Source organism: Montipora foliosa, chromosome 7 (genome assembly GCF_036669935.1).
Source record: "Montipora foliosa isolate CH-2021 chromosome 7, ASM3666993v2, whole genome shotgun sequence".
NCBI classification, from domain to species: domain Eukaryota; kingdom Metazoa; phylum Cnidaria; class Anthozoa; order Scleractinia; family Acroporidae; genus Montipora; species Montipora foliosa.
Window position 1 is genome coordinate 16,100,935 of NC_090875.1, and position 5,000 is coordinate 16,105,934.

A 5,000-nucleotide genomic window follows, 5' to 3' on the forward strand; every position below is an offset into this window, starting at 1 on the left:
GGAACGATCCGCATTGAATAAACAACTGAAGCATGTTAATTTAACACTCTACTATAATTACTATTTGTATTCAACATATTCTACAGTTTGGTACTCGCATCTTTTATTTTCCCACTCCGTTGTATTCCTTTAGCTTTATGTAACCTTTGTTCACTGATTTGTAACTATTATTCTACAATGATGAAATGGTATATGAACTGCGGATATGAAATCAAGTGAAGCTATGACTTCAATGGGGTTTGAACTCGTGACCTCGCGATTCCGGTGCGACGCTCTAACCAACTGAGCTATGAAGCCACTGACGTTGGGAGCTGGTCATTTGTGGGTTGTAATGGTCCCGTGAGGAATGAATCAATGATGAAATGGTATATGAAATGAATCATATATGAACTGCGGATATGAAATCAAGTGAAGCTGTGATCTTCGCAGTTATGAGCGCAATTTTTTGCAATTGCGTAGAGAAGCCTGAAAAACCCGTTGAAGTCCTAAATTTTTCAGGCTTCTCTACGCAATTGCAAAAAATTGCGCTCATAACTGCGAAGATCACAGCTTCACTTGATTTCATATCCGCAGTTCATATATGATTCATTTCATATACCATTTCATCATTGATTCATTCCTCACGGGACCATTAGAACCCCACAAATGACCAGCTCCCAATGTCAGTGGCTTCATAGCTCAGTTGGTTAGAGCGTCGCACCGGTATCGCGAGGTCACGGGTTCAAACCCCGTTGAAGTCCTGAATTTTTCAGGCTTCTCTACGCAATTGCAAGAATTGCGCTCATAACTGCGAAGATGATAGCTTTACTTGATATTATTCTACAGTTTGTAATTTACACCTACCTATTACCTACTTTATATAAAGCGCCACTTACGTGTAAACATCCCTCAACTGAAGATGGATACTGAGTATCTGAAACATGTCTTGCAAATTTAAAAATTGTGTCGTTTTTTTTTTTTAATGATTGTTAGTTTTGCATGAAAATTATTTCAGCAATTCGGCTCAGCCTCAAAGCAGTTTTATAACAAGCTTCTTGGGGAAATTAAATAGACGATTCGCTTAATTACTTACTAAGTTGCTGATTTAGAATACAAAACCATGATCACTTCAAACACTACGGTTAAACACTGTACCTGATGTCGATATAGCTTCCCTGGAAATGATCGATGCGGCTAATCCAAAAAAAATTGGATTGTGGAGTCTCCGTCCAGAAATTAAACTTACGAAACACGCTGTTCCTTCAACAGGGACGTGATAATTATTTTTTTTTTAAATGTTGCATTTGCATTAACCTCAATTTTATCAGAAAATAAGAAGTATAAAATTCAAGTCGCCAGAGAAAACTTGCAAATAGTCCAAGGCATACGTTGCGACTCTAACCTTGCCAGCATTTCTAGAAGTTTACTTACTCAGTCGAAACTACAGTAGATACATTATGTTCCTCAGTTTCAGTCTCCGGATTTCTCGTTAATTTTACCTCTGTGTTTTTTTTACTCGAATTAATTGAACTAAAGATGTTATTTTCTACAGAATTCGTCTTGTTCTGTTAAAAACCTGAGCAAGAGAATGAAAATTAACTTACCTACTTTTAGGTCCAAAACTCTTGTTCCACTTGAAATGCTTTCTAGATCCAAAGTGAATTCATGTCTCGTTTGTTGCGCAGTCGGTTCCTTATGCACCCGGAAACTGTTGGCAGCAAACAAAAACGGTTTAATTCGATTCCTCGGGAAATGAGGCTCGATTTCAAACAAAAACTGTTGAATATATATGGTCAACTTTGCTATTTTTTATTTTATTTGTATGAATTTTGGAGCATAGAAAATCTCGTGTCTTATGGCTGTAATTTCAACCATTGCTTTCTCTTTCCTAAGACGAATCACACTTATTTTATCACAAAAACTCTTTTTCGTTGAGCTATATCGAAGCCGTCGAGTGTTTTACAGCAATTCCTTCCATTTAATTTCATTTAAATTTGGAAGTTTGGGGATTGTCTTTGCGAGATAGAACGGAACCGAACTTATTATGCAAACAACTGACATTCGTTAGTAAGCCGAGCAACTTCCATTTTTCTTTCATCCAAAAAGATAAACGATCAGCTGTCGATCTACATGCAAGAATACCGCTTTAAGCTGCTAATTGTGCTTCTTTTACCTTGCGAACAAATAGAAGAGCGTCCAAATCCGGTGCTTAACTCTATACACCTGGTAAGAAAACCGGTAAAATTGCTTCAATTTTGATTAATTTACCTTATCACTCAGGGTAAATCTTTAATCTTATGCTTTACATGCTAAAATTCTTTTTGCACAAATTTTGTCGTTGTTTCCGCCTTAATCCTTACTAAGTGTCTGGAATTCAGTGAGAGTATTAAAATTAGAGATGAATGAAAGAAGAAATTTCTACCAAAAGTTGAACTCCATTAGAGGGAAAGTGTCACCTGAGTGTCCAATTCCACAATTCAACAAGGTTTATCGCATCTGCGATTCAAATTCACGAAAATGATGTATGTATCTACTAGTTGTGACAGATGGTCAAATTTTTTACAAGGTTCATTTTAAGTGTCTGAAAACTGTATAATTTGACATTTCCTAACCTCAAATTATCAAAACGGATCACTGAATGTTGAGCCACGGTAAAACCGGCAAACTGTCTATATTATTTTCTGCCAGAATATCAAAACCGACGGATCAAACGTTGGGAACCGGGAAAGCGGTAACTTATCGAAAGGGAAAATTCGACACTGAAAAACAATTCTTGTGTACACCAGCAGAATTTTTGGTTAGGAAGATTATTAGGTACCCTTAGTATTATTTTTCTAACTTTCTTTCACCATATGTTATAGTCATCCTGTATGGTACACAGATCTTCCGAGGAAAGGTAATTTTCGTTATTCTAGGATGGTCTTATAATGAATGATCCTATCATAGAATATTATGTGAATAAACAGGGTCTATTTCTACGTTCAACAAGAATCTTGCGCATGCACAGTGTAAAATGGAGCAAAAAACATATGGCACAAGGACGACCCTGCATGGGTCATTCTTGAGGAGCCCAGGGCTTTTAAATTATTTGTTACTTATGTTTTACTCAATGTCATTTATTTATTGTGATCTACAAGCAATTTATTTGCGAGCATAGTATAAAAAGTTACCATATACCCGGCAGATAATTGGCCCTCCTAAGAATAGTAAGATTTGTCCGTTTGTTTTGTCTTTTACTTTACTCAAAGTAATCTTTGTCTTCCAATCGTTTTCACTGTTAGCTTGAAGGTGAGATCCACAAGTCAATAAATGATTCTTGATGGAAGGTTGTAATGTCTCTAAATTCGTTATTGGCCATTTTGAAAACTGTCTATAGAAGAGTAAAATTACTTTTTTAACACATCCAAAAAATTGAAATCAGGAAACTATATCATACTCCTTTCTCTGGTAGTCGCGGTGACGTACAGCTGCGGGAAGAAAACGTAGATGACGCAGACAAAGCCATGATCGCATTTTTCTAGCGTCATCACACAAAGTTAGAACTTTCGAAGCTCCTTTCCACTTAAAATTTGAACTTAAATGTGACTTTTCCTTGAAATCCAAAGCCCGGAAGCATTTTGCTAAGTGCTCCGCAGCAATGTTTGTCTTTACGTAATGAATGCCGGATATGATGATGCACGTACGACTCACATTTGATCTAAAATGAGTGTAAATGGTTTCTTTAGATGAAGTTTTGGTCAGTTTTAGAGAAACATCAACAAGAGTTTGTTGCCGCTTAAATGAAAACAATTTCAATTTGTATGAGCTTTTCTAAAGCATGAAATAACGAATCAGAGGAATCTATATTGTCTATACAGCTAGTTTTGTCTTCCAACTGTCGATATGTCAGCAATGTTATTATACTTTTTAATTACATGTAGTGACTTTCGCAATTTGGTTTTTCCCATGAGATCTGTGTTTAACGTCGATGGGGTAAGTTTACTTTTTTTTTTTCGATCTCAGTGCTCTCAGATATAGAAACCGATAGAGTAAAGTTAGTACAACTTATCTTAATTTGTTAAGCGACGGTCTTTTCAACTCAATTTTTCTTGCTCTTCCGATGTTCGGTCAATCAGTTTTTTTTCCTCACGATTTCCCTAGCCAAAGAAGCCATGAAGAAACCTGTCTCTACTATTTTATAGCCACAGCATTTCAATCCAACAGCGGCATCAGTAGCTGGCAACAAGCAATGAAATATTACTCCGTCAATGCGGATGTTATTAATGGGTTAACTCAGCTTCTTACACGTTTTTTGCATTTCGAAACGTTCCTTCCATGTTAACAGTTCTCCTACCAGACGAAACTACAGTAACAGAATCGTTAAATTAAGCTTCTGAAGGGTAAACTGAATGTTTATAACAAATTATAACATTGGTTTCGACTATAGAGAAGCTCCTGCACACTGGTATATTCCCAAATGTGGTACGGAGTCGCTGTACAGTTATCAGTTCTTCCAGTATTTGTACTTAATGGAAAATACAAAATCAAACATTACCGTGTCGCTTTTATCGCTTTTCATGCACAGCCTTATCGCGCTCTTGTCATCGAGGTACCATTAGGAAGGAACAGGTAGATTACCGTGAGTCGAGCCTAGCAACTGACTACAAATACATGACAATTAATCATATCACCTGCATTAAGGGACAATGCTGAGTTGATATACAAGATATAGCATTAATGAGCCCTTGGTTCATCACATGGCAGCAGTGCATACTCACATAGCACAGGTTTTTTTTCGTGCATTTGTCTTTAAAGTCTATCGAACTGATTCATGCCGCGGCTTTAAATTCTCTCTCGATTCAGGCTCTCACCTATGAAAAATATCATTTGACTGGCTTTGATTATATTTAAATGAATCGGTTGCACTTTATATTCGTGTCTCCGTGGCAATATATTCAACCGTCCATAAAGAGACTATTAAAAAGAGACGTTTAAACGGCGGAAGATGCACGTCAAAAGAATCACTTGTCTTGGTTAAAGCA

General features: G+C 36.7%; 1 protein-coding gene and 1 long non-coding RNA gene across 9 annotated transcripts in view; one reads left to right on the forward strand and one right to left on the reverse strand.

The window, feature by feature from the left end:
• The window catches only part of LOC138010841 (histamine H2 receptor-like), a 30,507-nt gene extending 25,698 nt beyond the window's left edge, over nucleotides 1-4,809 (reverse strand). For 3 of the 8 annotated variants that reach the window (XM_068857841.1, XM_068857840.1, XM_068857839.1), the window contains exons 1-4: nucleotides 4,737-4,808; nucleotides 4,514-4,619; nucleotides 2,153-2,202; nucleotides 1,584-1,687 (exon numbers count right to left, since the gene is read on the reverse strand). The gene's annotated coding sequence lies outside the window, so the exon portion shown is untranslated. Of the gene's footprint in view, nucleotides 1-1,583; nucleotides 1,688-2,152; nucleotides 2,203-4,513; nucleotides 4,620-4,736 lie in introns of all 8 variants that reach the window. The other 5 variants (XM_068857848.1, XM_068857845.1, XM_068857849.1 and 2 more) reach the window with 4 other exon arrangements.
• Nucleotides 1-5,000, forward strand: part of LOC138010851 (uncharacterized) — a 24,949-nt gene that overhangs the window by 14,775 nt on the left and 5,174 nt on the right. The gene's annotated exons all lie outside the window — the stretch shown is intronic.